Source organism: Haliotis rubra, unplaced genomic scaffold, assembly GCF_003918875.1.
Source record: "Haliotis rubra isolate DU_JTF1 unplaced genomic scaffold, ASM391887v1 Scf1282, whole genome shotgun sequence".
NCBI lineage: Eukaryota > Metazoa > Mollusca > Gastropoda > Lepetellida > Haliotidae > Haliotis > Haliotis rubra.
This window is the reverse complement of record NW_025765206.1, coordinates 36,051-48,345: the sequence shown is the minus strand read 5'-3', so window position 1 is coordinate 48,345 and position 12,295 is coordinate 36,051. Positions and strand designations below refer to the sequence as shown.

The window sequence follows — 12,295 nt, the reverse complement described above, 5'->3', positions numbered from 1 at the left end:
ACACGCTGTGATATAACTGTTACTGTTAATTTAAGCCAACCTTCTTACCTTATACGACCGCCTCCGTGGTGTAGTGGTTTGAGCGTCCGCCCGGAGAGCGGAAGGTCACGAGTTCGATCACCGGTCGCGTCATACCAAAAGACGTTAAAATATGATACTTGTTGGTCCCTGCCTGGCGCTAGGCATTAATGGGTACAACAAGGACTGGTCGGCTAGGAGTCAGCATAACGTGTCTGAGTGGGGTATTCATGCTTCACTGCGGCATGGTATCTCAGTAGGCTAGCACTATAAAACGAGCTTACACAACCAGCCACACATACACACGCATGCACGTCGTCATATGAGCGAAATATAATATATAAGTACGATGTTTAACCCAATTTCACCTCACCTTATACGTTCCAAATGGAGCACCCTTTTGCCAAGTGAACGCAGGCAGGAATGCATGCACACGCTATCACTAATCGTTGGATTAGAATGAGACTCGAGCAACTGTCAACAGATTACAATACGTGCGACACCTGGACAAAATATGACATGATATGATAGCAGACAGGCAGAACTGTAGCTGCGCAAATAGTGTTGCGCAACAGAGAGAATTTAACAAAGTGTGTGTTCATTAGTTGGTAGGTAGTAGGAGGGACGTGTACAATATTTACGAGGACTCGCGACAGCTTTGGATGTTCTATCCGCAGGCAAACTGTAGCGCAAATAGGGTTGCGCAACAGAGAATTTAACAAAGTGTGTGTTCATTAGTTGGTAGGTAGTAGGAGGGACGTGTACAATATTTACGAGGACTCGCGACAGCTTTGGATGTTCTATCCGCAGGCAAACTGTAGCGCAAATAGGGTTGCGCAACAAAGAGAAAATGACCAGTCTTTCCATATGCGAGCGAAAATAAATTATCGCCACTATCAAAGGTAGACACCCATTTCAAGATCCGGATTAGAATTGGTCTTCGGTAACCCATGCTTGTCGTAAGAGGCGACTCATGGGATCGGGTGGTCAGGATCGCTGACTTGGTTGACACAAGTCGTCGTATCCCAATTGCGTAGATCGATGCTCATGCTGTCTGGTCCAGATTCGATTATTAACAGTCCGCCACCATACAGCTGGAATATTGCTGAGTGCGGCATATCACCTTTTGACTGCCACTTTATATTGTGCTGAGATACCTTTGTGGTGATGTTTACTGATTTATGAGTGAGTGAGTGAGTTAAAATTTAAAGTCACTTTGGCAATATTTCAGCCATATCGTGACTAAAACAACATAGATATTAACAAGATAGAGAATAAAATCCTGTCAACGAAGGACAGTAAAAAAGTCCTAGAATATCACAGATATAAATGTAAAACTAGTAATTAAATCTAAAACATTTTAACTATAGAGGACAACACAATATAAAAATAGGCTATAGATCACCAACAACTGAAGGTACTCCACCATACTAGGGACCATGGGGACTTACAGTACCTTTGCTACCTGCATGGACCTACTGATTTATGAACTCCGGGTCATTTTTAGAATACAGTTGTTAATGACAACACATTTCTGTGTTGTTTGTTGATTTTACAAAAGGTTCTTTAACACATGTATTCCCGGTTAACCTATTAGTTTCAATTAGGGACCCACTACGTGACAAGAACATTTACGGTAACAGTCTCTGACACAAAGGTCCATTATAAATAATGGATCAACGACAAATCGATATTTTAAAAATTGACGCGCTATATCTATCTATCTATCTATCTATCTATATATTGTAAGGGATAACAATCAAGGCGGCCGACCGGCCTATATATATCTATCTATCTATCTATCTATCTATCTATCTATCTATCTATCTATATACGCACAAAATGTCCAAAATAGTACAGGTGTTCAGTCATAAATATCACATAGATAAATAAAAACAGAATGCCTTTTTCTCCAACATGTTTCGTTCTTTACTCTCTCTCTATATATATTGTCTGCAGCTATAAGATTACTACAGGAAAGGAAGCCGACCAAACTTGTCCTTTATAAATCTTTCCAGACAGCCCTTTAGACCTTACTTAATGCTGTGTAAATGCAGGCAGAACAATAGGCCATGAAAGCCTCATTAACGCTTTGGACGTCACATGACCCCCGGTGTATGCACATGCGTTGTTTCATGTTCAAAATAAACATACTTTAAAGGCACAATGGCACACAATTTCGACAATATGTTGGCCTATATTATATATATTGGGGCATATGCACTCACATTAGCTTCCTATTGATGCAATAAATGACTTATTATTCCTTACAACTTGCCTGAAATCGATAATTGATACTTCGAGGTGAACAGCTTCCAAACAGAGAACACTTGCCATATATGGAAGGTAAACAATTGCACCATACATCGAAAACTGTCGCACGTGGTGTTGTCGGTGTTTGCCGAACTGGTTTGAGTCACAAGTTGTGCATAGGATATTCATAAAGAGCGCTCCAAGGGACATATCTCGGTGAGGTTCGCGTGAAATAATGTTCGGCCGGTAGAGGGCGTGATAGTCGATTTGCTGCAACTTGGCACTAATTCATTAGAACTTTGTAATTTAATTTTGTAATCTAAATACGTATCTTTTTGGAGAATAAATTATATGGTTGCTTCCCTGATCATGAGGGTTGAGGGTTAGTATTAATGAGAGAAATGTATGTTTTTTTAGATAAGTGTGGTGTGACAATGTGCCTTTACAAATCGAAATGTTGAAACTGCAGATATTCTTAGACATGTCAGTCACCAAACAGAACTAATGTTACAGAGTTACATACAAGCAACAATAACTTACTTACGTGAGCATGAATTTTCTCCTCGGCAAGTGTATCTCCTTTCCTGTACCAAAGCGTAGTTTTTACGCATGTACACGGGACGTATGTAGATGTGACAAGGATAATGTTCTCACTGCGTGAGTAAAATACGGTTCCAGGGACACTCCATTAATACGTACTACTTCCAAGGTCAACTTACAGCTGGCGTGCCTTATCTTCTGAATGTATGGGCTATTATCATTTCCAGTCATGCGCTTTAGCAAGACTCACAATATTTGTCCTGCACTTACTTTTTTCAACGTGTGTCGAATGTATATCCTCGACAATACATTGTGTTTAATGCCGATCACAGCGTATGGCATTTAAAACAGGGTTTACGGCAATTAAAGATTTATCATGACATTCCAGGCAATATAGAAAGCTTGGTGTTGGGTACCACAGTGTATGTGTGTTGATGCAAGGTCCCTTGCAGAAGGATACAAGTCATAGATATGACGAAGATAGACATGCTATTATCTGACTAAATAAATCGATTTTTTTCAGTTTCTCAGCAAAAATCACACTTCACGTGATTAAGGTTTTTGCTATTCGAAATATTTTCCAATATCAATTATTCAGATTTAAGTATTGATTACGAGTAATTGAGAACAGTATGCAATCCACCCAACCTCGAACCCAAACTCCCGTGCGTAAGCACATACATAGACGCACCATTTAGAACAAAACATATCTGTGCTTGTGGATTTGCACTCTGGATATTATACATTTTGTGTTTGAAATGATAAACATCAAACATCAAGAAACATATAAAGACTCATTATTAACACACATATAGTTAATCCACAGCTACAAAAACATTAATATCTTACCTTACTTGAGCAGGATAAACAGAGGTGTGACATTCATTACAACAAAACAGGTGGATTGCAGCGCGGCAGAAATGGATTACATTAACAGCTCCTGCAATAAAGGGGGCGGTGGGGTAGCCTAGTGGTTAAAGCGTTCGCTCGTAACGACGAAGGCCCGGGTTCGATTTCCCACATGGGTACAATGTGTGAAGCCCATTTCTGGTGTACCCCGCCGTGATATTGCTGGGATATTGCTAAAAGGGGCGTAAAACCATAATTACAGCCTCCAGCAATAGCCCTCGCTGTAACACAAATCTGTGTGTACTGTTAAAACGATGAATGCATAGTCTGTTATACAGGCCCTGAAACAAATACGTGAGTTTTGTGCCAATGTGGTCATGAAATAGATATGAAACTGTTCGCTTTTGTGATTGTATATGTATGTTATGCCATCTATGAATGTTAATAAATGAAAACAAGTATGTATTGTTAGTATTTTTTTATTTCTGTGAATATTTTTACATACGATGAAGATAACTAGATCTACCATTTCTGATATGCATGCAACAGTATGACGATCATGACATTTAGTAAACATTGATATTTTCACACAAATACATTAATCCGACATTTTCATTAATCCGACATTTTCGTTAATCCGACATATTTCTCTGCAACCACAAGTGTCGGATTAACGAGAGTTGACTGTATACCCAATGCAGTCCATGCAAGTCGAGTATGTGTGACAGGTCTTAATTACCACAGTTCTAAATTATGTACATTTCAAAGACTAGGCGTTAGTGTAATGAATACAAACCGGGCCGGGATATCTTCCTGCTGACTAAGGTCGGTATGTGGGTCGATGCGGTGAGTCAGTGTGGATAGGATATATTTCTATCTGCAGAAAGGCGATATGCAGTTTTTAGCACAATACATTCAGGGGCGGATGCAGGATTTTGGAGAGGAGGGGATGCACATGTATCATAAAGTCCCAACCCACCCACCCCACCCCTCTTGATCCGACCCTGACATTTATAAGATATTTTATAATTCCACGTCATGGTTTTTGCAGTGTACCTGTGGAACAACATATGATTTACACTTCACGGTGCGTTAAGCAGAGCAATAACATGTCTCTAGTGGCCAGTTGTAATCTCAGCTACTAGTATTGGCGATAGTACTATTCTGTCTACCTATGAACTGCTGTGAAATAACCAATGTAAGGTGTGTTTGCGGCAAAGGCATATTTTCGCCTACATCTGGTACCTGTTAAAGACACACTCTGTGGTAATCAGTCAATTTATACTGCATAGATGACTTTCATCTTAAATAGCCACTACAAATGCAACAAGAAATAAACAAACACACACAAAAATAAATAGATAGATGACTGAATGAATAAATAGATGAATGAATGAATGAATGAATGAATGAAATAACAAACATAAAAAATCACACACCATATAAAGGCCACACAGCGTGCAAGTTGAATATTCGATCTATCAACAGTTGTCTAATGTGGGAGAAATTCGTATAGGTACGTATGGTCTTGAAAAACCAATAAGCTTATCCATGGCATGTTTCGATCCACACATACAGGATCGTGCCATGTTATACAAAGTGCTAAGTCTCGGAAAATAGGAAACATTGACAGTAAGAGAAAGCTCCATTTATAATGAACTAGCCCCAGTGATCTCGGGGATTAAGAATCTGTGGGAGACTAGACTCGCTTCATTTTTCACGTTTGTATTGCAGAAAGGGTCGGGTGGAAAGTTTGGACTATGAGACAGACTACTGGCATGTTAAGTTCCCAGCGATGCAGATCGAATGTGATTCGTACCAGGAGAAAAAGGCATTTTTAAAAACCTCCTAGCAATATTAGTATTCCTATTTTGAATGAAAATATATATTCACTCTGTCAGGCGAATGCTATCATTTAAAGACAAAATTACCAGTTAGATGTCAGACACGTCCATGGGCCAAAGTGAAATCCTAACAATACCAGCAGTCCATCACTTGTTCATGTAGCTTCAGTGTCTTAATAAGGCCACATAACAAACAAGTATTCTTGTTTGTTTCTCATCACTTTTAAAAAAAATAATATGGGTCGGGCGGATTTTATTTTTACATTTTATCTATCTTATGTCCAAAACCCCTTGATTTTTGTAAAAATGTTCACCTTTTCTCCGATAGAAAATCAAAAATAGAAGTGTAAAAAAATCATGCACATTGTGAAAGTCAAAGTTGCATTTTCTCAAGTGTAAATATTTTTTATTAAATCTTAGGGTCAGGTCGAATTTTTGGGAGGGGCGGTAATGAGAAATAAGAATATATTTATATATGGCCTTAGTTATTGCGCTGGATTCTGGTCAATGAGTCTTTTGCAGGAAACGTAGATCTAGGCAAGCTTCCCTTCATTGAACACACATTGTGCTGATCACAGCTGGTGACATGGGTGTCGTTGTAAAAACCAACCTTTACCAAGGTTGATCACAGTGGCTAAGGTTATGTTTAAAATACCACTGACACTAAGTTGTTACAGGGAATGATGGAGTATAAATAAATCTCGTGGGTCTTTCTTCCTTCTTCAGCCTAGCTTTGGGATTTTCATACCCCATGTGTGCATGTCTCTTTCATATGCGTCCGACTCGGAATGATCGGAGCATTTCTCCTGCCTAAATCTGTCTCTTTACTTGGAAAACGGACGAAATGGTGTCTCTTTCCATAGTTCGATGACTCCGTCCATCCCCAGGCAACGGAATACACCATCGTACCATTTACAAAACGACAGAAACAACACGATTTGTATGACTGTAGCGCTTGTTCTTTGGCAATATGGCGGACGCTTGCAACATATGACGTCACGAGCGGAAAGGTCACGTGGGTTCCAGCGGAATATGCATATTGGCCGAAGCTCAGATAACAGAAACTGTTTTCGCGATAAAACATAATAAACCATAATTTTTATATAAAAATTGGGGTACATGTTTCTGATGGCTTTATCTTTCACCGAGCAAATTATTGCAATTGTCAAGTATTCTCCTTTAAGGCAACCTTAACAAAAAGTCACGCCCGTTGCACAAAGCTACCTTTGGCAAATCTTACTTTGGAAGGATACCTAGTGGCAACATGAACGCCTGGATGCCGGGGTGTTTGTTCGGACGCACTTTCCATAAGCCCTGAAAAGTGAACGTGGTGCGAGAATAGCACTCGCGCGACCCTGGATCTACCGGGAGCTATAAAATGACACAGAAATGCAGGCTATGAAATTGCCTATCCGATGGTATAAATTAAAGTGCAAAAACTTAGGTGGCTTGAAAAATAGACACTGCTAAGTGTTTTTCGAAATGATGCTATGCGATAAAAAACTCAATAAATTTCACCGCTTTTTATCGTACACCCATAAAAACACTGTGCGAGGATTATCTAAATTTGGCATCTTTTCGGTAGCGTGAGCGAACACGACATATTGCCTGATATCTGAACGACATATGTGTATAAAATGGATATGTGAACATATGTATAACGTTGTAGATTCAATATTAAAAATGGCTTGCCAATAAATGACGAACATTGATTTTCCTCTTCGGTGTCAAATGGCGACAGGGAGATCACACACGGATAAAGTCGATGTAGCATAATTCCACAATTTACACAAGGTCACTGTAACTCACGTCACATGGATGCGGACATTATATTTTCGTGAGGTTTCGTTCAGATGAACAAAACTTTCCCAGTACGCAGATACACATTGTAATCGGATAGTATCACAAATTACAAGAAATGGTGAACTCATACGTCATGAGTGAGTGAGTAAGTATGGTTTTACGCCGCTTTTAGCAATATTCCAACAATATCACGGCGGGTACACCAGAAATGGGCTTCACATATTGTTCCCATGTGGGGAATCGGACTCGGGTCTTCGGCGTGAAGAGCCAACGCTTTAACCATTAGGTTACCCCACTGCCCCCATACGTCATGAGACCCTAGGTAATAGCCAAATGGATGGCCCCCATACGTCATGAGACCCTAGGTAATAGCCATATGGATGGCCCCCATACGTCATGAGACCCTAGGTAATAGCCAAATGGATGGCCCCCATACGTCATGAGACCCTAGGTAATAGCCAAATGGATGGCCCCCATACGTCATGAGACCCTAGGTAATAGCCAAATGGATGGCCCCAATACGTCATGAGACCCTAGGTAATAGCCAAATGGACGGCCCCCATACGTCATGAGACCCTAGGTAATAGCCAAATGGACGGCCCCATCCAGTATGTAACTTAGTTCTTATTCTCCTCTGTGTGTAGATGTATTATGTCTAATTTTCAACAGAGTACTAGCCATATCTTGTAGTAATTTAACGAAGGAATTGAAATAGACAAATGTAGTTGACTCCATTGCTTGTTTTATGAACATGTATTTTGCAACTTACAATATTTCCGTTCAGAGTATAAAAAGCTCGGTATGTCAGTCAGAATTTGACGCTCTTTTGACAGAACATGAATTGACTGATTACCATTTAATGAATGTTCTGTATGGATAAACATTTAGATAGCTTGACCTTGTATCTTAATGTGGACAGCACGCGCACCTATTTGACATGAGTCCAACTTAAAAAGAGTATTTCAAAACACGTGAGTTTTTTAATTGTGAGTATTTTCAGGATAGAACCTTTCTTTGTTCATTATTATGTTGCTATTCTTCTTCATAATGAAAACAATTCCTCCTTTTGTACGACCCTATGAGAAAACACTGTACGGTTTGACCGAAGGAGGACATACATGTAGACACTTCTTGTAGAATTAAAGTTAGCAGTTTAATATTCTGTCATTACAATATACTATTTGTTTAAATATTAATTGATTATATTTATAAAACAAGAAAAGGTAAAAAGGTATTGAGTATATGCATGCAACGAATAGACAAATGGATATCTGAAAGCTTAAGAAAATGTTACACACTGTAGAAATGTTGGCCATTTTTTACATTCACAACTAGCACAGCGTTCGTTTTCACACCCAATGTGTTTCCTTTGATTTCATCTGAACATTTGGTTTTGGTGACAAAGAATAATTATTATTTGATTGTCTAAAATGTATGAGGTATTCAGTGATGTAAATGTAGCAGCTGAGTGTGAAATATACGTGATGTAATGGGCGTCTCATGACCGACCTTGGTGAAACGTGATTTTCAAAACACTATCCAATATGGCAGAAAACTGATTTCGGCGTCAGTGTTCGTGTATTTCCAAAACATCCCAAACGATTGTAGGTTTATCGGCGACGTTTCAGAATTATGCTTGGTTATTTGATGAACGACTGATACATGTGATCCTCAATATATCCTATCTACCAGTTTCCTCACACATCACCAAGAATGTAGCCATGTTGAAATTACTGGGAGCGTCAATCTCAGTTAAAACAAAATGCGATAAATTTTACCGTTTCTCTTATTTGCTGGCATACATGTATTTCTAATACAGACTATATAGCCTTAATTCCCATTGTTTTAAAGATTAGTACGGTCCAGTGATTCTAATCCCCAAACAATACCTGCAGGCAAGAAGAGAACATCGGGTCAGGCCAACCTGACATTTTCACCTTAACTAAGGCTACCTTAGCGTAAGGTAGATTTGTGCAACGGGACGTCAACCTTCGCCAAAGACTATGGTTAAAACGTATGGCGATAAGGAGATACTGGCCAAGGTTGTTGTGTACAACGGCACCCAGATAGTCTCTGTATGAACAATGCAGTTGACGACAGCCGGCTTTGTATGGTTCATCTGGGCGAGGTCTGTCAATATTTATACACGAATACAATTCAATGTAATCCCATATCAAATAAATGCATCTTACACGTCTGTCGATGTCTGTACCAACTTCTGTGCGTGTATTGAATAGCTGGTAGTGATTGTATGTAAATTGACAATTTCTTCCGTGAGGTACGACTTATGCAGAGACCAGTTGATATTGGCGACATACATTGTGTTGTCTATAATAGCATTGGGAATTAATTACCGACAATCCATATCATGAGACTGACCATGTATATATTCATAACCATTTACGCAGTTTCCCAAATATATTGGTCACGTAAAACATGTGGGCCAGAGTTGTTCTTCAGCTACCCGTGTTGTCATAAGAGGGAGCTTGCGTGTGATCATTTACTTGTTTGATGCCTGTGATCGTACCCGACTTGCAGAGATTGAGGCTCATAATGTCTTATCTTGCCTCACACATTGTCTTATCTTGCCTCACACATAAATGTCGTTTTCTGATTGGCTGAGCCACCAGGGGTTCGAATCACTGTTTGGACAATAATTTGTAAAAATACAAATCTAGATTTTTGCAACCGTATATTGTGTGTATATGTTATGAGTAACTTATATTTCAAATTTGAACGCAATCGGTGAAGAAATGGATTTTTGTAGAAAATTCTCCCGCTACACTCATTACATAACATACACAAGGGGTGACACTCGCGATGCTAAAAGCCTGATCGAAAAACGGACAGCCCGACTATTGTAACCTGCGTTCAATCAAACCTTACGTTTTTCACAAAACAATGTGTTGAGCTCGTAGATTATTCTTTTGGCCTTCTGCTCATCGTATTCAGTTTTGTGTTCCGAATCATTCCGAGATTTTCGGACAGGGTCGATGTTTACCGAAGGGCGGCCAGACGTTTGTTCAAAACGGAGGGTAGTGCTAATGCGAGGGTCAGTGGTCAAATATGAAATGCAGTTACACAAACTGAATACAATGAGCAGAAGGCCAAAAGAATAATCTACAAGCTCAACACATTGTTTTGTGAAAATGTAAGGTTTGATTGAACGCACGTTAAAATAGTCGGGCTGTCTTCACCGATTGCGTTCAAATGTGAAGTATAAGTTACTCATAATATATTCAAACGACATACGGTTGAAAAAATCTAGATTTTTAATTTTTAAAATTATTGTCCAAACAGTGATTCGAACCCCTGTGGGCTGAGCGCGCTTCTATTATTTTCAGTGTGCCCCGCTTACAAGCGAGTAACATTTTCATGTACCCTGCTGGGAATGCCGAACTCATTTTGTACTTCGAAGTAGTAATTCTTTATCTCGAATACCATTGAATCACGTATGATGTACGGAAATTACCGACGTTTTGCGAATGCAAATCGATGGAAGGGAGATAACTCTAAAATTGTTTTTCTTGTCGTCTGGTACTCCATACTACGATCAAATACCCGCGCTTCAAACAGTTCAAAATTACCATTGAGGTGTTCGATTAGATAAATACGTTGTTCACTGGTCCCTCCGGGCCCATGGGTTGAAGTAACCTCGATGTTTCTTTATGTTCCCTGAGCCCGAAGGGCGAGGGGAACATAAACATCGAGGGTACATCAGCCCATGTCCCAATCGAGACCAGTGAAAAACTTATAATGTACCACATTATGGGTAAGTCTTGTGTGAATATCATTGAAGATATTGCTAAACCGGAGGCGTGCATAGAGCACAAGCCATAAGCAATATAAGTATTATCTTTGAGTTGTCCACAAAACAACAAACAAAACAAGCACTTCATGCACTTTTTGCATTTAGAGCAAGACGTTTCTTTCCTAATAGTTCAAATATTCTATTCAAATATTCCTCTGTGATAAAGTTGCAAGTTTAGATTAAACTTCCCCGTGGCCGATGTGTATCCCTTAAATGGATAAAAATCCTATTAGGTGAAACTTGCATGTCCGATCTGTTGAATGTCTTCAATTTTGTTGTCGTTTCTGATTGAACAACTTTAGCCATTGGCTACAATGAATGTGGCATTCGTCACCACTCGCCCCTTTTCGTAACCTCCAAGAAGACTCGTCCCCCTATTGATGCTTGTTATGTGCGAAAATACGTCAAACCAATAAGAACACGCGTAATGGTTGCGGTGCTTTGATAAAAATAATCCCGACTACTCAAATCGTTTATGGCATAATGCTATTGTTTAGAAAATCTTCAAAAATATATATCGTCATATTGAAAGTACTAAGAACGTAGCTAACAGAATGGTGCTGTCTAATGTGAAGTTTTTTAAAAGAAACATGCGATTGACGGTGAGAGCTTCAAATACACGAACGTGCGTATGTTGACATAACGGCTCTCACAGGTCCAACTAAGTGTATTTCTGACGATCTTGTGGGCTTGTTGTGGTGACTGTACGTGCGCTTCCAACGGTTTTAAGAAGTGTATATATAAATCGCTACGAGTTTCAAAGCAATAATATTATATCTGTATGTATCTAGTCAGCTTTAACTAATCTTTAACATTGGGCATATTTTTCACATCTCGGAATATTTTAGTCTGACCTTTTTTTGGTCATTCATATATTTTTCAGCGAATTCATTTAAAATTCCACTTGGGGTATGACAGCAAGGTTACACGTGTTCAGTTTGAGAAATATTTTGAAGTCATTTTTGAGTTTCTGACTTAGGAATTAATGTAGCTGGGTTTTTATATATATATTTTTTTGCATATTCAATTAAACAAATCCCATTTTTGATTATTAAACCCATTTCAGAAATATACTGGGAAATATAAGGTGAACATCTGGTAATAATAGGTTCAGAATATGTCTTTAACTAATTATATGTTTTCTCCTTCTTTTAGTTGTACCACGGAGGTTTAATTC

The 12,295-nt window shown here is 39.1% G+C and overlaps 1 protein-coding gene across 2 annotated transcripts in view; it reads right to left on the bottom strand.

The window, feature by feature from the left end:
- LOC124266848 (beta-1,4-galactosyltransferase 4-like) overlaps positions 1 to 2,985 on the bottom strand; it is a 37,739-nt gene extending 34,754 nt beyond the window's left edge. For both annotated transcript variants that reach the window (XM_046701656.1, XM_046701660.1), the window contains exon 1: positions 2,816 to 2,985. The gene's annotated coding sequence lies outside the window, so the exon portion shown is untranslated. The remainder of the gene's footprint in view (positions 1 to 2,815) is intronic.
- Positions 2,986 to 12,295: the final 9,310 nt, after the last annotated feature.